Source organism: Chamaea fasciata, unplaced genomic scaffold (genome assembly GCF_029207755.1).
Source record: "Chamaea fasciata isolate MVZ Bird 193981 ecotype frontalis unplaced genomic scaffold, bChaFas1.0.hap1 SCAF_7, whole genome shotgun sequence".
NCBI lineage: Eukaryota > Metazoa > Chordata > Aves > Passeriformes > Sylviidae > Chamaea > Chamaea fasciata.
Window position 1 is genome coordinate 56,846,664 of NW_027094092.1, and position 24,225 is coordinate 56,870,888.

A 24,225-nucleotide genomic window follows, 5' to 3' on the forward strand; every position below is an offset into this window, starting at 1 on the left:
CAATCCACATCCTGCCGCTGGGCAGGGGATGGCTCAGTCCCCGCTCTACAGGAGGGCCAAGAGCCCATCAGAGGGCTGGGACTGATCCGGGCTGGTGCAGGGATGTGGGACAACACACCACCCTAAACCCAGACCCCACAAACCAGAGCACAGCCTGCAAACACAAACCCACCTGCACATTGCTGCCTGGGGAGGGGGAGGGAGGAAAAGGAGGAATGAAAAGCAGAAGTAACAATTTTCACTTCTGACACTCTCATTTAAGTACAGACTGCTATATAATTTCTTTATTCCACAATCAAACATTATCAACAACCCTCAATTTACCCCACAGGGGTGACCTCTCCTCCCCAAGCCCAGTGCATGCATCCAGGCCATTTGCACAATCACTTCTGGGAGACCATGAGGTTGTTCAGCTGTGAAACTGGACCCAACTGGAATTTATTACAAGCTGCAGGACCAGGAGGATTAAAACTGGACCATGCACAAACTTTAAGCAAATGACAAATTGCAGTTCTGGGGCTCCTGTGTACAGCACAGTACTAGACACACAAAGCAAGGAGCAGTTTTATGTATTTAATTCCTTCTCTGAAAGTATAATAAATAGACTGTGTGTATTTCCACCACTTGATTCTCTGGTTTGTTTCATTTTTTTCCCCAAAAAGTTCTCTTGGCCCCAAGAGGAAGTTATCTGTGGAATTAATTATTCTGGATCTGACAGCAGCATTAAAAACAGAACTGTAAAGCCCTAAAGTGATTCAAAAATGGGCAAATATTAAATAATATCAAACCTATAATAAAACATATTAAGATGAGGGTTACCCTGTTCACTGTCACACACCAGTCACCTCGGAGAAGAACTTACTCCCACAAATGAAAGGAGTCAGTCCTTCTGAGGAGCCAACCTTTCCCAAATACAGTCCATCAATGTTTTCCCCTGTCTGGTCTTTCACTTTTCAGATGAGTAGTTTTTACTTCGTATTCTGGATACTGTTGTCTCCTGGTCAGTCCCATTTAGCAGCTCCACAGCACTGCCATGGTCATTCCTGTGTGAAATCAGAGCAGAAAGTACAAGGAACATTCAGCATCATCAGGATTACGCAAACTTTCACACCTGGAAATTTATCTCAGCTGGGATATGAACAACAGGGTCATCTGGACATCTTTTTTGTTGTTGCAGGAAGATTTCATGGCATTTCTTTCATTATAAGCTTAAATTGAACAGGTGCCTAAAAGACTTTCAGAGAGAGCAAGAATACAGAATTAAAGGAAAAATAAAAACAAACCAACAAAAAAAACCCAAACAAGCAAACAAAACCCCGACAAAAACCTTGAGCTGATGAAGTAATGAGAGCATATGAAACAGAAAGAAAAACAATATTTAACGAGTTGTTATGGGACACTTTGTTTTGCAGAACATCCATGGCCACGTGGTAACCACGACGTATCACAGCCAACACATTCACTTTCTATGGCGGTTTGGCTTCAGCTGCTCACCAGAAGGATGGAAGGTGTTCTCATTAGAAGGGCCATTGCTAGGATATGGAAGCCTATTAATTATTACAACTCACCAAGAGAGACTATTTAGTAGTGTAAAGTGGTTTTTATGCATTTATTTCTGAACTGTTCACTTTCATCTCATAATTTCTATTATTTCCACAGCATCCAGAAGGAAATCTCTCTATTTTATTGTTTTTTTTCAGAGAGTGGAAGCATGCCTTACTTTCTACTAGCAAATACATAACCACACATGCGTCCTTTCTCCTCAGAAAAGCAATTGCAGTGGCCAGGACCACAGCTCTGCCTTTGGCATCATCTGTAGTCTTCATATTTCTGGGGTTTGTTATTCAGTCTTTGACCTCTCCTTAATTTGGACTTTAAAAAATAAGTTGGCAGCCACAGATTGTTTGATAGCTTTTCTCTCCCACACAAGTTTGGAGAGTTTATTTTATTTTTTTTTCCACCAGTGGAAGGCAAGGGGAAAGGAAAAGGCTTTGCCTGTTGTGTTTTTGCTGCTAATAAAAATCTTGGAGCTTTATTGTTACTATATTTGATAAAAGATAAACAGGAATGAAAAAACAGACAAACCTGGAATGAAAAGAACCCTACTGGTTCCAAGAGGGAACATGATATCCTTCTTTGTGTCCTTAGCTACTGTCAAGAGCGTAACTAGACACACACCACATCTGTATCTCTGTTATGTGCCACCATAATTCTTGGACAGAGCAAAATTTACTTTTTCTCCCGCCCTGCATTCTTCCTTCATCCCCAGGAATGAATCAGGCAGCAGCAAACGCGTCTGCACAAACTCCTCCGTGTGACAAGTCACCACTGAAATGGTTTCTGGCCTTCCCCTTACTCCTGCATTCCCACCGCACATCCCAGACCCCATCCCACCACGTGCACTGTAAGTCTGCACTGCATCAGTGGAAGTTTGCTTCACTAAAAGGATCCAGCATGCCTCGACAGTTCCTTGAAGTCATCTGAGTTTTCCACACACCAGGTTTTCCATGCAGGCACGTTCTGGACAGCATTAGTGCAATAAAGGGCATTCCAGGGGAAGCAGAACCAGCTCCTGCAGCAGGAATCAGGATGAATTTTAAGTATCAGTGTGATAGCAGATTGTCTCCTCATCTGTCCTGGCCCTATAAATATTAATCTGATGTTGATTTAACAGGAATTTCTCCTGGTCTTGATCTGCAGTAGCGCTCAAGAGTTTCTTGAGCTTTTCTTTCATTGACTACAGAAACGTTCAAGAGTTTCTGGAGTTCATATCACAGGGACAGAGTATGATTGCCCAGGTTTGAGATTTCCTGATTCACACTGATCTGTAACTCTTGGGTGTCTCAGAGAGCTCTGCATTCTCTGTGAGGACAAGGCTTTTGGGACTTTCATGATCCCCTGAGCTCCAACACTATCACAATATTGGGAGTAGGATTACAGACAAGAGCTTGAGCAACGCTCAAGGGGACAACATAAACTATTTCATCTGCCTCTTATCTTTCCTGTGTTGTCCATCCTTTTATATTTTTCCCTTTTTCCTTTCAATATGCAGGTGTTTATTTTCAATACCATCGCGGTAGGGGGAAAAACAGATCTCTTATCTGTGAAGAATTTCATGTCAGAAATTCTATGGCAGGAAAACATCATGTAAGGCAATGAGGAGCTGCTATGAACTCCAATATTGGAGCAATATACCAATACCTCCCGCCCTCCTGTAGCCATCAACTGACATCTGCAGCAGCAAGAAGGAGCTTGAGGCTTTCCTGAGTTCAAAGCTGCAGTCTCTGTCTCCCTGTCCCCTTCCAGCAGGTGTGTGTCCTTTCACCTTCTCTCTCCAGAATGACCTGGAATTAATGAGAACAGGAAATGTTCTGGTTTTGACAGAGAGATCTGCACCCCAAGCCAACAGCCTGTCTTCTGGTAGGGTGATATATCCACAATCAATTTTGCATCATAGAGTCCAAACCACCGAAACAAACACAAAAAAGGGAAGAGTCAAGAAACCGGATTTAAAAAAAACCACACTCCATACAGGCCAAGAAATCCTTAATGCTTCGTGTTATACTTTAGAAAATCACTTTAGTCCAAGACTCTCTTGGTCATTACAGCCCCATTTCAGGCCCAGATACCCAAGTGAAGCTCTGATGGAAGGTTTAGAAAAGGCCTTTTAGCCACAGACAGGGAGATCAATCTGTTTAGTCTCAAAAGGGAGCGAGTGGGAGGCAACTAGATTACACTGTCTTCACATGGAGAAGATAACAGGGCACTTAAAAGGAATTCTTAATCTAGGAGAGCAGCTTAACAAAAGGCTCCTGGCTAGAAGCTGAATCCAGACCAGTTCCAATTAGAAAGGGGACACCTAAAAAAAGGATTAAAAAAAAAAAAAAAAAAGAAGAAGAGTCACCTTTTTAAGTGGTTGTGACCTCTGGGACAGTCTACTTGGAAAGGACAGTCTCCAACCCAAGACTGGATACCTTCTGGCAGTCACCCTTCTGTCACCTCTTAAGGAGCTCAAAAGGGAAAGCCAGCTAGAATTTACCATAATTTCACCTACCAGCTCCTTCCAAGCTTGTCTAAGCTTCCAAAATACCTCAAATTAAAAAAAAAAATTAAAAAAAAGAAAAGAAAGAAAAGAAAAGAAATAATCTTTGCTAACAATGATAGTCCAGTTTTATTTTGTATAGTCCACATTTACCTGGGCTTTAGCAGCATTTGTGGCTCTATCAAAGCTGTCCTTGAAATGAAGAGACCACCCAAAAGAGCCAGTCCAATGCCTCTTTCACTGTGTTAATACCTTATTCCAGCTGGTTCTTGCCTGCTGTCATCCCTTTTGCTGTATGTTTGAACTGGGAAAGAAGCTGCTTTTTGAAAAAAAAATATAGCATATAATATATATATATATATTTATATATTTACAGCCTGCTGCAATTCTGTTCTGCTCCCACCACCCCACGGGATGGAAGGGCAAAAGGGGGTTAGCTAAATGCATGAACAATGGACAGACTTGTATTTCACTCCATTTATGCCCATTCATAGAACCACAGGATCACCAAGCTTGGAAATGACCTCTAAGATCATCAAGTCCAACCATCAACCTAATACTGACATGTTCACCACTAAACTTTGACCCTAAGCACCACATCCACACATTTTTTGAACACTTCCAGGGATGCTGATCCCTTGAACAGCCTGTTCCAGCACCTGGCTACCCTTTCATTGAAGAAATCTTTCCTAATATGCGATCTAAACCTGCCCTGGCACAACTTGAGGCCGTTTCCTCTTGTCTTGTCACTTGTCAGCTGGGAGCAGAGCCTGACCCCCAACCTGGCTACAACCTCATTTCAGGGAGCTGTAGAGAGTGATGAAGTCTCTTCTCAGCCTCCTTTTCTCCAGGATGAGCCCACTCCCAGTTCCCCCAACTGGTCCTCATGGGACTTGTTCTCCAGAACCTTCACCATTCTTTTCCTCTGTTCAGTAGTGGGCACTGCTGGCATTCCACATACCAGCACCCAGCATCACTCACTATAGAGAGAGATGATGCCACACTCACAGGTCTATAAAAGCTCTGAGTGACCCAGAAGGGGTTCAGCAGGAACCAAGGGAGCTGCATGGCTGTTTCTCCCAGTACATTCCTTCTATATGTTGAAAAGAAAATCATACCATGAGAAAATTATACCCAGAGAAGCGAAATATCTGAAAGATCCACCGAATTGTTTCAGCTGTAAGGGGATTTAAAGACCACCTAGTTCCAACTCCCGTGCCATCACAGGGAAACCTTCCACCAGACCAGGTTGCTCAGAGCCCCATCCAGCCTGGCCTGAAACACTCCCAGGGATGGGGCAGAGACAGCTTCTCTGGGCAACCTGGGCAGGCAACTGGGCAAACAACTCCAAAAGTATGAATGACAGGAGGACACAAGTTATCTAATACAACTGGTTCTCTTTCTGCAAGAGTTTCAAAAGGGGCATTTTGGTGGCCGACCAGTGTCAGATCCCATTAGTGAATCTGAAGCACAAGGCTGTTTGATTTATTTATCAAAGCCTTTATTTTCAAAGGAGTTTAAAAGGAACCCGGTCATCTGGGAGGGGAGGGAGAGAGGCACAGAAAGTTGTAGCACAAAGAGCTCACATCTAGAAAGGCCTTTTCAAAACTTGAATTTCCATGAAAGGTTTCTGTAAGAAATCCCCAAAAGCTTCCATTGAAGCAGTTACACACTTCCCTGCCCAACTCCTGGCAAGAAGCACAAACACCAAGGTGGTAGAGGGATTTGTGTGCACATGCAACACCTGAAAGCAATGCAGAAGGCTTTATCCATGGAGCACTTTCCTGTGGTTTTAACCTGGCATCCATTCCTTGCTTGGTCCTCTGTCTTTTCAGGGGAGAGCACATACCTACATGGGAGCAAAACACTTTTAAATATCACACTGTAGTCTGGAAAACACAAAGCACAATTTTCCACCCCAGGTATCTTCTACTGGCAAACACGCTTCCTCAGGAGTTTGTGGAGAAGAGCCACAGGTAACAGCACCCACCCTCGGCGAGGAAGGTGGCCCTGCTGTCACTTGGTCCCCGCACTGGAGCCCCATTCCTCTTCTCAGCTGCAGGGAACTTGGCTCCAACAGAGCTGCAGCTGCTAAAATAAGCACGGGATGAAGCCTTTTGTATTCTGAACGATTTGCTGCCCTCTATAGTCCAAGCAGAGCTTTATTCAACCCACTGCTGCTTTTAGCTGAATTTCTCCAGCAGCCCTTGGAAGTGAGAGCCCGAGGTGGTGTGAGAAAACGGTGATGGGTCCAACTGGACAAGCAACAAAGTCACTCTGCCAGGTGTGAGTCTTCACCGGGGCAGCCTCCCCAAGGGTTTCCCATCCCCAAGGAAGTACTGCCTGAGAGTCAATCCTCAAACTTCACAGGCACCTCCCTGCAGTGAAAAAAGGAACAGGCATGACTTAAGGCAATACCTGTCTCACTGTTCTTAGTGGCTCTGCTGTTTCTCCAAGCTACAGGAATTCAAAGCTGGAATAGAAATCTGCAAAGTCCGTGTGAAGCTGAAAAACAACCCCACAACAGTCTGAGCAGAGAGCCCTGGAGAGACACAACTCTTCAGCACACTGTAACACACCTGCAGATAAAACATTACACTTGACAAGCTCCTGCTGCCCAGCTGCACCTTTCAGTCCTGGAGTTAATAAGGAAAAGGGAGCTCAGCCCATTGACAGGCTCTGCAGAAAGCTGATCCCAATGGGGCTGAGAAGGGCTTGGGTTTGGAGAGCAGAGGGGCTGAGCCTCAGGGAACCACTGTCCAGCTCAGGCACAACACAGAAATAGATGGCTGGGAGTAAATTCAGGAGATCAAGGACCTCTTAATCTCCAATGGCCCTAGAAGTTAATTTATGAAAGAGGGAACATAGCTCAAAACAAACTAAAGCTTCTATTTTCACAGCCCTGCTATCCTGAAAAAAATTCTCCCCCTTTCCCTCCCAACCCACTGCCTCTATTAGAACTAGCCACAGAGCTTCCAACAGGGAAAAAAAAAAAAAGCGCTTTCACTGCAAACCAATGAAGTTTACAGCCAGATTTTTCCCAAAAGAAAACAGTTTCTGCGTTTCAGCCTTCCCCAATTACGCTGGCACAACACATCTCTCAAAGTGACAGGTGCTCTGGGTTTAGGGTAACCTAAATAGAGTCTGCAGGTAGATGCAGCCCTCCAGTGGTGAGGAGAAAGACACACAGGTATGCATTTCATATGCGTGCAGATAGAGACAGAGTTATTATAATGGGCAAAGAATTCTTCTCTCTCGGTGGGTTTTGGGGGTGGCAATACACAGAAAACTGTAAATCCAGACTCAGCTCCAGCTCAAGACATCACTGCCAATTCACCCTAATTGCAGTCGGTCTCCCATCACCTTTGCAATGAAACAGAACCAAATTGATGGTCAGACAACAGATCTGGGACACCATGGTCATCCAGGGGTCAGGGAAGGTCATCATTCCCTTAGAGCAGGGTCTAATTCTTACCTGAACAATGTAGGGATCATTTGCTGCTCCTTCAGGTCCTTCAAGTGAAAGGAAGGGGGAGGAAGAACCCAGAATAGACAACTTCATTCGCACCTTTTGCCTCTGGCCACTGCTGTTTTACTTGGTGTGAGTACCTGGGCAGAGCCTGGGTCGCACTGCCACGCATCTTCTAACCACCTGAGCAAGAAGGGAATTATCCCTTGTAAATTACAGCAGCTCCTTGCATTTCGTCCTGTTCACACCAGACCTCTGAAGAGCTCAGTGAACAGCACACTGTCCACACAGCTTTAGGAGAGCTTAGGAGAGAGTTTACACCAAACTAGCAAGATTTGGACACACTTTGAAGCCAAAAGCTAAGGAAAACTCAGGATGATGTTGCAAAGAGGTACAGAGGCGGCCTTTTCTGGGGGAGGGCTGTCCGTGGGCACAGGGTCCCTTGCGCCCTGACCCATCCAGCACCCACCAGCACCCACACCTGAGCTCCCCTCCTGCTCTGCCCGTCTGCCTTTCTACACGGCTCCAGGACATCAATTTTCCGGCTCTCCTTCAATGTAGCAGTGCCATCTTCAGGCACAAAACCTGCCCTGCACCGCTGGGGGGAGCATTGACCTGCCCGGGGAGGAACGAGCAAGGTGTCCCTACAGGGCAGGCTCAGACCCCAGGGTAACAGCATTTGACTTTATTGCCATGTGTCAGCTGTTTTTCCCTCGCTTTCCAGGTGATCCCAGCCTTGAGAACTGCAAATGTAAAATCCATGTGGACTTTTTTCAGCCTCATGACAAGTCTTCCTCCCAACATTGATGTTTTATCCCAAGTGGAGCCAGAGCAGACACCTCTGAGCCGGTCTGTCAGCCCCTGGTCATGTCTTCACTCAGGCTCATCTCCCAAAACAAAAACTACCTATGAGGTTTTTATCTTCTTTTCTTCATGTTAGAGACAGGATTAATACACGGGAGTCGCAGTTTCATGTTTGCACTCAATGTTTATTAATTTTTATCTATATTACAGTCTCACGAGTTGTGAGCTCTAAATAACAAGGTATGGAGGTGTCCCCAATTCTTTCCAAAGTCATTTAAGTGCTAATCACCTAATAACGAGATGACACCTATGTTATTTATACTTTTAAACCAATAATTGACCACACAAGATCCACAATGCAGACCTTTTTCACACAATTAGAAAAAACCACCCGAAACCATGAAGAAGAAGGTGAAGAAGAAGGTCTTAGACAATGCCTGCAATCCTCCATCTTGCCCTACACACATTGCTATAGCCTAAAGCCCCAAAATTTAAGTTTCCAGGGTTTCAGCAACTACCAGGTAAAACAATCCCAGGTGAAGAGTGATTCCTTGGTAGCAAATGCAAGAATTTTGGGAACTGAGAACTTCCAGCCCAGGTTTTTTTGTCCTAATTCAGGTGCTCCCAAACCAGCCTCTCCATTCTGCAAACCACCTGTCTGAGCAGCAGCCAGACACAATCTCTGGCTCATCCTCCAGGGCAGACATGTCTTCACCACAGCCTGTAGACCTGTGCCCCTAAAGGGTGCCAAGGTGCCCATTAGCCTTACACCCAAGATTTTGCAGAAAAATGGCTATTTACACTAGTGCTGTAAGCAAGTGAGCCATCTCATTGGGATCATCAGGAACAGCACTCTGATTCCATTATCAAAAGGTGGAAGATATCACGTGCTGGGGTATCTTTGTGGGATATCACACTCTACACCTGGCCATGCAGGACCTGCATTAATACCTGCTAACACAGTGCAGGACCTCAAAGCACTGTCATAGTGGGTGCATTCACAGAGCCCCAGCCTGCAATTCCATCTACCTGCAAAATCCCGATGTTTCCCTGGATAACACCACCTCAAGATGCCACCCCTGCACTAGAGAGCTCTGGGAGAGATCCTGTCTGCCTGGGACATGGTGCATGCAGCCTTTTGGAAAGCTTTCTGTGTATGGGATTGATGATCCCAATGGGGAAAGGTTAAAAAACTTCTGTGGCTCCCCCCAGGATCTCAGCAAGGGCTGTGGGCCTGTCAGATGCCCAGACTGTGCTGGGCTGCCCTACCCTGACACTGCCAGCCCAGATCCATGGAGCAGCTGGCACAGAACCCAGGGAACCATTGAATAGGATGGTCTCAGCACACCTGAAATGTCTGCATGGCCCTGAGCCTAAAACACAGGAGAGCAATAACACCTTCCCCACTATGAACAGGGGATTCTGCCACTTTACAGGGAGAAAGACCTTCTCCTTTGCAGCCATCCTCCCTCTCCCCTGACAGCAGATGTTAACACACAAACCTCCTTGCAGCAAACTGGCATTGATTTCCACTGTGCAGTTTATGTCACTGGAAAAGTCTCCTTCAACTAGTAAGAGCCACAATTTGGCACCACTCAGCCCAACTGGGGACAATTTCCCATCAGTGGCACATCAGCCTGCAGGCAGCAAGGCTGAGCAGACCTCCCCACTGCACTAGAAGAACTGGGAGGCTGCAGGGCTCTGCACAGCACCCTGCAGCCAGGAGCTCAAAGCATCACCTGGTTTGGCCATCAGCACTGCTTATCTTGGGGCCTGAATTAATTAAGCCCTGAAATGCACCAAGGGTGGGATGTAATGATGAGTTACAGCTCTGGGCTGGGCTCCTTGGCTCCTGTGCCAGCTGCTCCATGGATCTGGGCTGGCGGTGCCAGGGCAGGGCAGCCCAGCAGCTACTTCAATTCAAAGTGGCTATAAAGCGCTAAAAAGAAAATAAAGCTTAGTGCAGAGCAAGCCCACAATTGTCTGGCTGTAGTATTTTCATCAACTCCTTAAGCAGCAGAGGAATTGGCATAGAGGGCCCCATCTTAAGTCTGCAGCTGAATTTCCTTTGGGTCAGGATGATCCACATGACTTTGAAAAGATTTTGTGTTTGCCTGTGTTGGACAGTCCAGTACCTCTGTTCTGGGAGGTGGGAAGCTGCTCCAATGCCTTTTGTTTCCACATTAAGGCAGTTCTCTCCACAATTGGGCCAAAGAAGCCTCAGCAAATTTTACCAGTGTGGTGAATCCTCAGAGGTGGCGGCTCCTACCGAGGATCCAGGAGGAATTTTGGGCATTTGAATATATTTCTCTATGCCAGGGCTATGTCACTCCAGAGACCCTTGGTCATTCACACAAAATAAGGGGGAATAAACAGGTTAAAACTGCAGACATGCAGCAAGCCCATTCCTCTAAGTCATGGCCAGGTCTAGGTGTTGCTTTTTCATTAAAAAGAAGAGCTGTTCAGAGACAGGTAAAGGACTGTGTCTGATAAGGAACACCCCAGGGTTTGAGTGGTGGCTGCTAATCCTGGCAATGCCACATTCACATGAGGCATGTGGGGGGCTCAGGAACAGTGGTTTCAGAGCTGTCCTCAGGTTCAAACATCCAGCTGTTGTCTCCTGATGCAACACCTTCAGAGGAGGTGACTGTGGTGCTTATGACACCTGGTTGGGATGTTCAGTCTTTACAAAACATGGACCTGCAGCCCAGGTGGTACCCAAATCCTGGCTGGAGATGGGAGCACCTGGCCCTGGAAGATGTTTCCTTGTGACTGCCTTAAGAGGATCCTGCCCACAGGGGAAAGCCCATCCATTTGTAAATATTTCTCTTTTTCAGTATCTCCTAAATACGTTCAGTGTCTCACTTCAGCTTCATCAAGAAAAGAATCCTAAAGAAAATTCCCGAGGATAAGGAAGATGTACATCTTTCCATCATAATCAGGATTTTTAGTAAAAAAAATCCCATTTTTCTGAATGGCTCCAAAAACTAGCTATTTTGACTTTGACCCTTTGGCGGTACCTGGAACATGCCCTGTAGAACATCATTAGGAAAATGGTTCCTTGCTGTTTTTTAAGCCAAATACATAAACAGGGAAAAGAAGAAGAGTCTCACAAGTGCATTGGCAAGATGGGATGCAAACCATGGGATCAGGGCAGGACTAGGAAATGACAGAGGAGTTATCCCAGGTTTGCCCTCTGATCCAGGTCCCTCAAATAATCTGTGGTGAGAAGTTTTTTAGGGGATTGGTGGAGTTAGGGACTTTTCTTTGGAAACATTACATGTTAACTTGTAAACCAACCGACATACAGTCAACAAGTGTCCATCTGGTTCATTAGAAATAGATCTTTATTAATAACATGCACATCATACGTATATTTAAAATACATATACATTTTTTTCTACTATTCACTTTAGAAAACAATTTCATAAAAACCTTCAATCAGGTCCCAGGTAATTTTAAACATTAAAAAGCCTTTATTATTATTATTATTTGTTACAGAACCTGTAGGTATTATTCCAATTACTCAGTGTATAATCACCATGTATTTAACATAATGCAGGCTCATGCATTTCAACAGAAATAGGTGTTCCCTTCTCTGCTTTGTCAATCATATCAAATACATGATGATATACTTGACAACACCTGCCACAGTTGTTATATGCAGCTGTGATTCCCTCCTGGGAGCGCTCTACAGGTGGTGTTTAAAATCTGGAGACAACTTTTTTACAACTTTCTGAGCTCCTGGTGCTGCAGGTGGCCCAGAGCCCAGCTATGGCAGAAACCAGAAAAACAGAACTTCATGAATGTCAGAGAGGAAAGCAATCTGAAAAAAGAAAAGAGGGAATTGGCAAATCCCCCCCGTGTTCATGGCAAACTGAGGTCAGGGCTGGGTTCCCCAAGGTCCTGCCAAGTACCAAACCAGATCTGTAGAGAGTGCACAGAGATACCAGCGATAGACGGTTTGCGGATTTACAGAACATTTACAAAGGCTCGTACGAGGGCGGGACTTTAAGGCACAATAGTCCATATACTCAACACATTCATTGGAAAACAGGAGTTCAATTTACAGTGCAATAGAGATGTATCCAAGGGCTCAAGCAGCAGCTCGGGGGTCACCGATAACGCGGCGGTCGAGCGGGATCTCTGCGGCGGGCGCAGCCCCAGCCCTGAACAGGCTCATGCACATGCTGAGCATCAAGCACACCAGGAGCCTCCCGAGCTCCAGAGACAGCGTCTGTGCCAGGAAATAGGGTAATAACCCAAGCATTTACAGGATCAGGGCCCTAACATCGCAGAACCATGGAATCATGGAATGGTTTGAGTTGGAAGAGACCTTAAAGACCGTCTGGTTCCAACCCTCCTGCCGTGGGTGGGGACACCTTCACTAGAGCAGGTTGCTCAAACTCAGTGCTGGGGTTCTGCACCAGACCCCATCCACACCCACGCTGTGGCCCCCACAAAGCCACCCTCGTGCACCCTTCACCAGCATGTCCAGCCAGAAAAGCAGCACAAAGAAAACCCAACTTGTAGAAACACTAATTACAGCCAAGTGTGCTGCTATTCCCAGATGAAAATGAATTGTCCTGAGCCAGTCCTTTTCAAAAGGACCAGCTCTCCTCACCAGTTCTGTCCTTGTTACCCAGCTCATCTATATTCTCTCTGATGAATATTCTATCTCCAAGGCAACTGAGTCAAAGGGAAGCAAGGACTTTCTTTGCATCCAGTGCAAACACAGCCCATATGTAGGAGTTCCTAATGCAGTCATAATAGAACATTATTTATATATATATATATATCAATCTATCTCACTGAAAGTTGACCACCTACAGACAAATTCTCACATCAGAAGCCAGAAGAGCTGAACTGTAGCTACAAACCCAAAAAAGAAAAATCACTGTATGTAGCTGTATTAAAATGCTGGTACCCAGTAACTTGGCGACTAAATGTTAAAATCAATAAAAGTATTTAATTCAAAAGGTGTCAAATTAAATATTTCCGGAGTCACTTGCAATGCTATTGCACATTTGTACTTCTTTATCACTCCATAAGCTATTTCTAAGCACTCAAGTCGAATTTTTCAGACCCATTTCTAGCAGCACAAATCACTGGGAAAAAAGCAAAAGGCAGTAAAAACTGAAGCAGACTTAAAGCATATAGAATAGTGAACCTTTGATTCAATTCCATAACAAAAAACCAACCACAAAAACCCCAATTTGTTCTCTAGTAAGGAATAATCCATTTTAATGGCTCCTGGAGCAAGTAAAAATTCAGAAAAGAGACAACGAGTTTTGTTCAAGAAAACAGCACATGAGAAAAACGTGAGTAAATTATCATCCTCTTTCCTGGGTAGTCCAAGGAGTTTTGTGACCTGATGCAGATTTTTGTCTGTTACATCTGTTCAGTTATCACAACGCCTTCACAGAGAAGCTTTCAATTGGCAAGAAAGTATCTGCCTCTTTCAGCGGGCAAAGAACCTCTTCAAAGGTGAATCTGACCAGGCCAATGTTTTTGGGGTTTTTTGTTCAGGTGAGGTTAAAAACTTTGATCCTACTGAGCTTTTTTCATTTCATTGAAACGTTTCTAATTTTAAGTTAAAAGTTTTGTTTATTCAAGCCAGAGCCATCCTATGAATATAAAAAGTCAGTCAGCAAGAGGAAAGAAGCATTTAAGCATTTCCTGTACACGCTAGAGCGTTATGAAATCAGGTAAAAATGGGCATGAAGAGAAAAAAAATTGCATAAATCAGACCACTTCAGAGTGAAAAATTACATGGTTTGAAAAATTAGAAGACAGGAGCAATTTTCTTTTACCATTCCCCTAGCTCTGGGGGTGGCATGAGGCGTTCCCAGCGCCGCAGAGGCCAGAGAGCTCCTGGGGAATAAAATGACACCTCTCACAACAGCAATTCAACTTCTCTGCCAGCTCTTAGTGGTGCTACTGGGGCTGTCCTACACACCTGGTCAGCAGCCTGGGCTCTCCCAGTCCCCTGTTGAAGCGGGCATGGTCCCTTTCCACTGGAGATTTCTCAAACTGGAGATTCCTCAAAACACTTTGAAAGCATTTCTCAAATCATGCAACAGGATCAGCTGCATGATTTTGGGCTGGTGCAAGCCCAGGGGCAGCAAGAATCAAACCACACATAGCCAGGAAGGTATGAGGCAGAACTGCACTGGCTGAGGATTGAAAGACATCCTTTTCTAAGAGATAAGTAAATATGACTTGTCTCAAAGAAAAAAAACAGAAACCTGAACATTCCTCATGACTAACAGCACCTCCCAAACAGCACTGCCCTGTTTTTTCAGCCTTCCCACAGTATTTCAGATGTTTATATTCTCCAGTTTGCAGGTTATCCTTGTTATGAATTACACTGCTGACATTTTTTTTTTAAATTTAAAAAAAAGTCTGGATTTTACTGCTTCCTTCTGCCTCCTAAATCTGTACTGACTTCTAACTACTGATACCAGAGTTAACTTTGTTCTTCACACCTTTTTGCTTCTGCCTTTCTGCCTTTTCTCCAGCACTACTAACAAGTGTCTGGGAGCTGTGACGATATGTGTGACACATATGACCAGGATGCTCTGAGCAGGGTGACAGGAGGAATCTGACACAAAAAAGCACATTCCTGGCAAGCCACGGTATTTGTTCACACTATATAATGCTCCAGAAACAGCATCAGCCACATCTGCAAGAGCAAAGCCTTTCAAAACAAATAAAAAATTAGGTTCTTAGATATATATATGTAGATAAATATATATATATCGGTCTCCAGCTGAGTGTGCGCTTTTATTTACTTTGCTTTAAAGCTTTAAAGTGGTGATAGCCAGCGAGGCAAAGCCGTTTTCTTCGCTGCAAGCCAACAGACCTGAAGGACTTTGACAGGCTTTGAACCATCTCGTGTGTTTGTTCAGCAGTTCTGGGATGCAGGTCCCCCCGGGGAGCTGCAGTTTGTCACTAACAGCTAATTTACAGGCTCATTAATCACATTCCCCCAGATTATAGTGCAATCTTTGCTTCTGACCCCATTGCTGGAGCATCATCTTTTCCCTAATGTTACTCTTTGGTATTTTCATGACGTAGCTTTGGCAGCTATGAAACTTTCCGCTCTTAGTCATTCCGTTTGCTGAACATCCCACACGCCATAGCTTGTGAAATATATATATTTACATATTTTAAAGTTAATTCCCAGATTGTAATTAGACATTTTACTTAACCTGAAACATTATTACTAATGCTGAGCAGTTTCATCAGGAGAGCCTCTGAGGTCTTACCAACATCTGTCAGATACATTCATTCTCTATCTATGAGAGTTATCATTGTTTTTTTGCCTTTTATAGTCCACATAAAAAGAAATTGCTGTCTATTCCCTAGCACCAGTGTGAACCTCGGGCCAAACAGCAAATTAGCATGCAAAGAAGTATCAGGGAAACAGCTAGGGAAAGAGGCAAATGAAGTTAAGGGAACACCGATGATGGGCTGAAGAAACAATCTTTCCTGTGAGTCATTCTGGTTCGTAATAAAAGAGCAAAGTAGATACCAGCTAAGAGATAATATAAGTAAAAGGTGAATGCAATTATTCTTTAAAAAAAAAACCAACCCACAAACCCTTGCAAATCTCAGTATAGAGTGTCTGTATGTAGCAAGAGAGTTCAGTCTCTGAAAATCCTAAGCTAAAGACTGATTCCTTTGGCACTGACTCCTTCATGGTCAAAGCAATTCCCAAAGAAACATTCTGTCTACACTTTTACAGCAGATAACTCGTGTTTTACTCCTCACTGTTAGACTACTCCACTGCTTCGGGGGCTCCCCTTGCACCGGGGCTGGCGTAATTTAACTGCGAAAGTGATTTGGAGCATCCGTATCTACACACAGGTAACTTTAAGTGCAGCTTTGTTTCTACAAACCGCCTTGCACGCAGTCTCTGCAGGTTAGGACCTCCGTATTATACCTCTCTGTGTGTTACAGCAAGGTGCTTCACACCGGGGGTTAACAGCGGGGGGCTGCAGAGCATCATCCAAAACACCTTCCACTTAGCTCCCCATCTGCAATTAGTGCCTCATCTCTCAACACCTCAACAAAGCAGTTCAAGCATTCAGAAACAAACATCAGTGGGTCTAACAGCTACTTTAATTCATTTTATAAATAAGCAACTGAGAGTTTTGCTCCAGGTGGCTGCCCGTGTAGCCCATCCCGTAAACGGCGTTCTCTGCAGAGTAAGGCACGATGCGATACGAGTGCAGCTCTTCATAATAGAGCGACTGGGAACAGCACTCCTGCACCATAAACTTCAGCCGTTTTCGTGCGTCAGAGTAGGCAGTCCTATAGCACGGAGCCTCCTTAAAGTATTCATAGCTCTCCCTCTCTGTCTCTAGGTGAATCTTCCTCAACAGATTGTTAATTAATACAGACCTACGGAGATAGGCTTCGGGGTCGTCCAGGAAGCGGAGTTTCTGGAGAGACAGTTTTAGGATACAAGTCCGGTCCTCTGGTAGTATCAGGTGCTGGGGGGTAAATGGATGGGTCTTTAGCATCAAGGGATGAAACTAGGGGGAGGGTGGGGTCTGGGGAGAGAGAGAGAGAGAGAGAGATACTCACTTTTGGACAATACTCATGGTAATCTTGATGTAAATGTTCTTCTTCTGCATATTTTCTCTTAAAGTAAGCTACTTTCGACGTCGTTAATGTCTTTGGTAGGCCCCGATCAGATCAGCTCTGCACAAAAGAAGAGGAAAAAGAAAGTCAGTAATGCTCGCTGCCAGGGTGGCTGCAACATCACAGTCTGGGGTGTGCAGGGGAAGGAGGGATCCAGAGGGGGAGTGAAGCCAGGACGGCACTCAGCCTGCAGCCCTCAACCCTCTGGAAAAACAGTTGGAGAGGCTGGTAAATGTGAAGCTGTCCCTGAAACAGCCACCCCGAGGCTTGCCAGAACAGCAAGCTCCTCTCCCCTCTCTGGAGTGACCACCACAGCAGCGGACACAGGCTGGGTCTCCTGATCCTACAGCTGAGTGGAGTGTCAGGGCCAGGCACAGCCCTACAGAACAGGCAGGAGATGCCCTAGGGGGGAATGTCACCATGCACCGCAGGACGGACCAGGATGGGGCCACCTGTGTGCAGGACAGGGGACCCTGTGCCCTGCTGTAGGGTGTGTGAGCCGAGGATTGGGTTCTGATTCCCACACATCACGCACGGAGCTCCCTGGAAAACCAATGCAGAGTGTATTCACTAGATGGTGGTGTTGTCTCAGAAGAGCAGGAGGGCCCCAGTTCAGTGGGAGGGTGATGGCGTTGATTTGTTCTCCGGGTGGCTTCAGTTTGTCAGGGCACAGAGGACGGAGGCTCAACATTTGGGATAAGAAAAGAAATTATTGGGGTTTCGCCCTGTGACAAGAGCCCAGGGGAAGTCTGTTTCTCCAGAGCTGAGCCCTGCAGAGAACCAGGGCTTTCCAGAGCTCAGCCTGGCTGCCTGCTCTGAGTTTCTCATCTCCTTGGAAAGGTGACATGGTGCTAATTCAGCATCTTAATGAGGTCCATAATTCTAGTGGTACTCAGCCTGGTGAGCACTGGGTCACTGTGAGAGCCAGGACAGGGCTTTGCTTGGCCATTCACCAGAAAACATGAGGAGCCATGTGCATTTCTGGGAGGCACAATCTCCTCTCAAACCGCCCCTTTCATAAGAAATTTCTGTTATTTGGTTTCAAATGTACTTAAAAAACCCCAACCAACCAACCAAAAAAAAATCTACAAAAAAAACCCCCGTTATTATACTAATGTCTGAAGGCAATCCAGGGAAAAAAAGTATCCAGAGACACTTCACAGAATAACTCAAAGTCAGGTCCTATGGGAAATATTTTCTTTCCCAAATTAGGATCTCCTTATGGGAGCATTTGAAACTTAGATTTTCTGAGGAAATAAAGGATTTGGTTCTGGACAGTTTCCCTGACACAATAGAAAATCCAGAATGTCTTGCATTGCACAGCCAGAACACAGACCTCCTGTTGCTGGAAGGATCCTTCCATGGGGCATGAGGGGCTCCTTGAGTCTTAGCTGCTGGTGGGAGTGGTGAGATACCCACACAGCCATCGCAGGGACGGACAGCATCTCTTCTTCACTGGCAGGAAGGAGCAATGTGTTCTCCCTTCCTTCTTCCACAGCAAAAACCCACAATAAAGGGCTGGAGAAGAAATTCCTTCAACAAGAAGATTCTTGTGTTTTCTCACTGAATTTCCAGTCTGTGAGGATGGAGGTTTCCCATGAAGGATTCTGCAGATCTGTGCAGAAAACTGACTGGTGGATTAACACCCCGTTTGGAGTCAAGATCCCTCAACCCTGCTCTGGGACCCATCAGGACACGGATTGCACTTTAGAGCAGCATTTCTCCAGGAGAGGGACTATTGCTCTTACAGTGGGACAACACTGCCAAGGTTATGAAGGACTACTACAGGATTCTGGTCACTCTGGTTCATCATGTATACCAGAGATGCTCCCAGCACCCACCTCAGCTCTCAAGGGCAAGGGCAGGGCTGTGGTCTTCACCACCCCACCGGCACTGAGTAGCTGCAAACACTGATTTAAATTCATATGCAGCAACCTTCTCTGCTTACAGGTTTTATTCCAGTATTTGAGTTACACCAGAACCTGGGCAGCCTGGATATTTAATTACTCTGATTTCATGTTCTCTTAGGTGGAAACCCCACTGTGCTGTGTTATCTGAGCACAACAACAAATGCATTTGTCTCCTAGTGCCACGGGATGGGAGAACACTACAGTTTTCCTCACACTGCTCTGAGGAAGACAGAGGTACAGACAGATGAAGTGACATTCCCATAGCCACCCAGGCTGTCAGGGCTGGGAAAGGATCCAACCCCAGCACACAGGTAGATCCTCTCCCTCAAACCAAACCTCTAAATGCTAAAATACGCTCCCTAGTGTTTTTCAGGGAAAAGGTTGGAAGCACAGCCCTATCACTGCCTGTGTGCAGTGGAAGCAGAAAATCATCCTGGGCACAGGGGTAGCACAGACAACCCCAGCATGCTGAGCATCTCAGCTCAGTTCTGCAGCACCACCAGCTCCATGCAAAACTCTCCCTTGCTGCTCCAGGCCACGGGAATTCCATTCCCTGCCCCAGAGATGGAGGGTGACTGTGAAATTCAGCATCCCCTGAGCACAGCTGGTGCTGGAGACATCGGGGAGCCAGGGAAGGGAAGGAGCACTGGCAGCCTGTGGCTGGGAGGGAAGGAGGGCTGTGGTTCTGCCCATACCTCGGGCTGGGAGCTGGTGCCGGCTGACAGGAGCAGACGGAAAAACAGTATTTTGCTGAGGGACAGACATGACCATCCTGGCAGTGGGTTCACTGAGCACCCAACCGGCATCCCCTTTCTGGTTATGTCCAGCACCAGCCTGGGACATACCCTTGGTTGGCTGAATTTAAATTCCTAAAGACTTCACATCAGCTAAAGCAGCAAAGTTGTCACAACCCCCTCACCCCAACACCCATAACTTAGCTTAGGAGCAAGGAAGGGAAACAACGACCAGACAAACACCAGGAGCATCTCTAGGCTGTGAGTTTGTCTTGGAATGCGTTCCCAGTTTTAAATGAAAGACTACACTAGAGCAGCAAAGTAGCCCCAAGCTGCTCAACACCACACCATCTGTCAGCAAATCCCAGCAGCTCCAAATCTGCAGAGCTTGGAGCACCCACTTCCCCAGCTCAGCAGCTCCCACGGGCTGTCACAGGTGGCTCAGCTCCCCGGGAGGGAAGGGGTGCTGCCTGCACACCTGCAGGGTGAGAGAGCCACCTGAAGGCACACAAGTCCCATCCCAGGGCTGCTCAAGAGAAGCTCAGGGTCTGCTCTCGTGATCAGTGCAGCTGCCATCCCACCACCACTCATTTCATCACTTTCATCATCGTCTTTTGTGGCTGCTGCTGGTGCCCACACATCTGTCTGCAGGTTCAGGGGAGCGAGAACATGAACTGTGACCTTGCACTGTGCCCTCAACAACAGCACCGATGCTAAAGCCCTCGGAGGAACCCTGTCCATGCAGGAGGCTCGCAAGGACCGAGACTCTCTCTAACACTTATTGGAAGTCAGCACTCGATGGCTCTGTGCGTGCCTGGGAGCTGCTTGGCTGGGGCTACAGCCATCCAGGGCTGTAGTAATGCCGCAGTGAATCAGACCCTTAGTGTTTTGTTTAAATATAAACATATTGAATCAGTGCTTTTTGTGTGGAAGGCTATTCTCGCGAGCCAAGTGTTTTGACAGCTCCGGCAAGGTGGTATGAGTCACTGCCTCTGCCTCACTCAAGCTCAGAGACAGATACATCTTAATCACATTACGTTTTCTCCAGCGCTACACCACAAGTCAAGGCAGGGGGCCAAATCTCCCCACGGGGACCAACCAGCACAGCGCTGAGCCCTGAGCCTGAGGTTTGTCCTTCCAGCCTGGATGAGCGCCGGGAAGGCGCGTTCAGCATCCCGGCAGCGCTCAGCCGCAAGCCCTCCGCCGCTCCCCAAAGGCTCGGTGCGATTTGCGGCGCTGCCGGGGCTCGGCAGCCCCGGGGCGATGCCGCCGCTCCCGCTGCCCGGTGTTTACACCCCGGCGGTGTTTGCCTGCTCGGAATGCACGGCACATCGGGGCACGGCGGCTGGTGCTGCCATTAGCGCTAATGGAAGTTTGGGATATAAATCCCAGGCATGGCAGTGGGGGAATAGACCCTTCTGTCTCAGGCTTGGAGCTCTCAGACTGAGCTTCGCAAGGGGTTTAATTGTACTTTCAAACAGGGCAAAATGTGTCCTTTCCTGTTTATTTCTTCAGGAATAATTGTGGTGCTCTGTGCCGTGGTACTCGCAGAGTTATTAGGCATGTTTGGACAGAGGGCTGTCTTATCTAAATTGGATTGGAAATAGATTTATATCATGGCAACTTCCCATCTGAACTGCAAATTGCAGCAAAGTCATTTCACCTGCGCTCCTGCATCGCCCCAGTGACAGCAGCCCCACTCCGGCATGAATTAATGCCGGGTGATTTCCACGGGGCTGCAGCCTAGCCGAGACAGGAGCCAACACCGAGTTTAAAAAATGATTGAACATCCAGGGGGGAAAAAAAAAAAAAAAAAAAAAAAAAAAAAAAAAAAAAACCAAAAAAAACAACAAACACCTGAGCTTGTGCTTTTGTCTCTCAGACAACAGAGAAGGATCTGCAAGCGCCGGCTCTGCACAGCAACCCCGTCCCAGAGCTTGTACGTGAGCCCTTGGGAGCATCCCCACACCTGGCTGCTCCTGCACCTCCCCTGCCTTTCTTCAGGAGAACGATTCCTCCCTGCCTGCTCAGTGCTGCGGAAAAAGGGCTGGCCAGAGTCGATACTACTTGGTTGTTGGTGCAGATATCTGCAGGTGGTGAGCAGGGAGCCGGCTGGCCGAGCTAGCCCCGCCAAAAGCTGCGCACGGAGGTGGTGACTCAAATGTGCCGCTGCCCTGCAGGGTTCCTATCGCAGCCTAAAGAAGAGTGATCAATATGCGAGCTACGGCTGCCTGAGACGGAGACCTTCGCTGAGCATCTCTTGCGTGCTCGAATACAAAACCTGAGGCTTCTGAGCGCACAGAAACCGGCCTCTACTATCAGCGGGAGACGCGACTTTGACATGGCAGGACGTATCATCATGCCCTTGCGACTTCTGTCAAGCTGCGGTGATCAACTCCCCCGTCTCTAACCTTCAGAGCTCTCGCAATTAGGGGGTGCTCGGCTGAAACGTGCCCCTGGTTACACATGCTCTGCTGCTGCTTTCCTCCTCTCCTGGGCAGCACAAGCAGCTGGTCCCACTGTAGGATTCTCAGCTGATAATGCAAAGCTACCAGACCAGGGGCAGATGAACATGTGGATGGAAAACACATGCCAGCCCCAGGATTTCTCACGGCTGCCCATCGATGAGCAGCCCTTCTAGCGTATCGAGCCTTACCAGCCCCCTTTCATTGACTCCCGGGGAGGTGGGGACCCCCAGCCGCACTCTCGTCTGCTGGCTTTGCACTTTAAAACCGCCTTTTAGCTTGCTGATTGCTCTGCGGATCTCCCTAATTGCAGATTCTCCCTGGGCACACATGTGTGTACAAGGCACAAGCATCTTAATAGCTCTCCTGAGGGCATGAAGGCATGAGACTTAATGGTTGAGTGACTATTCCTGTCTCCCTCTTTACCGTCCCACTGCTCTCCTCAACGGAATAAAATAGTAATTCCAGGTTCACCCCCTTTCGACATCAATCCCAGTAAATTCTCTCACTCAGCCCAACCCGCTGAAGTTTGCAAACTTGTTAGTTTTACCTGAGGATGTGGAGTCAGCCTGCAAAGGGTCTTTCTGGGTTAATCTCAGCAGTTCTGGTAAGATTTCCCCCTCGCACGGGCTCAGCGAGCATTTCTGGCAGCACGGCACTGCTGAACGGTCACCTGCCGTGGTGGATCAAGGAGAAACACACATGGCTCAGGTGGCAAAATCAGGACAAACACGGCGAGCAGCTGGACCACGAGAGGAGAAAGTGCTATTTCAGCATCCCCACAGGGCTTAGTAACAGGGATAAATAAGAGTTCTGATGTTACACTCAATTCTCTAACTTTGACCTTGCCTCCTGGAGTCCCTTTCACACATCAGGAAAGTAGATAAAACATTGAGGAGAAAAAAAAGAAAAAAAAAAACAACCAACAAAAAAACAGTCTCTCAGTGGTGTAGCTATAATCCCCTCAGAGCAAATACTGCAAAAATACAGCTTGCGTCTCTAAATATCCGGATGTTTCTGGAGCTAGAACATTAATTCTGCCCCAACCACCTCTTAAAATGGCACATTATTTTCTCCATTAATTCTTGTCATACTTAAAGGAAAGCTAAAGGGCTGCTATTAAAACTATGCCATTATTTTGAGTAGCAGCATTAATTCTCTATCATACACACTCACACTGCCTGCAGAACAGTACAGGTCCGGGGAAAGTCAGATACCCATTTCCCTTTAACAGGGTGCACATTTTAGAGTTTGCCTGACACACAGTACGTTTTCCATGCCTTGCCTTCCGGGTGAAGCATTTGGCACGTTGTAGTAAGAATATCTCCCACTCTCAGGGAGAAAAACCATCACAGATACATGTGTACAGCTAAACCCTGCACTTTTACATGTGTGTGCCAGAGACACTCAGACTTTTTTGAGTACTTGAACGGAATTAGACCTGTCTAAATCCTGCAAGAGAGAAGGGAAAAGAGATCTTGTGTGCGCGCGTACTCATGTCTCGCAGCTACAAGACAAACTATATTTAGACACTTGTGTCACCCCAGAGGATGACAGCATTAACAGGCGATGGAAAGAGGAGCTGTGGTTACTTTTCAGAGTTCACATCTGACTGTAAAAAGGGGACTCTGATGGAAATGACCTCTCCTAGAGCCCGGCAGAGGAGCAGCACCTCTGTCCGTGGCACTGCGGGACGCGCGGAGCCTCCCTCTCAGCTCTTCCCTCCGCCACTCTGCAGCAAAGCCACGAGAGCTCCCAAACAAACACAAAACTTCCTCCACGCCAGCAGCCACCTGCTAAACCCTTTGCAGCAGATCCCACCAGCAAAGCCCCACACCGCCTCTCCGACAGCTCCACAGCTCGCTGCGGGCTCAGTGGCACTCACCCAGCGAGCCCCGGCTCCAGAGGGAGGGCTGCTCCGTCCTTCCCTCGCTGCTCCTGGAGGAGGTGGTGGCGGTGCTGCTGCTGCTGCTGCTGCTGGTGGCGGTGGTGGTGGCGGTGGTGGCAGCTCCTGCGGGTCCCTGCAGCCACTGAGGAGCGCATCACCTCCCGGCCGCAGCCCGCGGAGGTGGGTGCCCAGATGTTCCCCGCGCGGATTGGTCCAGCGGGAGCAGATGTTGCCCGGTTGCTAGGAGCGTTGCTAGGAGCG

The 24,225-nt window shown here is 47.0% G+C and overlaps 2 long non-coding RNA genes across 4 annotated transcripts; both read right to left on the reverse strand.

Annotated features, from left to right (window-relative positions):
• Positions 1-296: 296 nt before the first annotated feature.
• On the reverse strand, positions 297-8,151 carry LOC136291841 (uncharacterized). 3 transcript variants are annotated; one of them, XR_010721770.1, is made up of 6 exons: positions 7,993-8,151; positions 7,518-7,694; positions 5,787-5,891; positions 3,202-3,344; positions 2,459-2,572; positions 297-1,043 (listed from the first exon to the last, which is right to left on the reverse strand). It is a non-coding gene; the product is annotated as an uncharacterized lncRNA (long non-coding RNA). The 3 variants fall into 3 exon arrangements; XR_010721769.1 differs by having other exon boundaries at positions 2,086-2,572; XR_010721771.1 differs by lacking the exons at positions 7,518-7,694; positions 7,993-8,151 and adding an exon at positions 6,461-6,603 and having other exon boundaries at positions 2,086-2,572.
• Positions 8,152-11,640: 3,489 nt separating this feature from the next.
• Positions 11,641-24,065, reverse strand: LOC136292797 (uncharacterized). The gene is made up of 4 exons (XR_010721966.1): positions 23,962-24,065; positions 22,627-22,749; positions 16,911-17,027; positions 11,641-16,816 (listed from the first exon to the last, which is right to left on the reverse strand). It is a non-coding gene; the product is annotated as an uncharacterized lncRNA (long non-coding RNA).
• Positions 24,066-24,225: the final 160 nt, after the last annotated feature.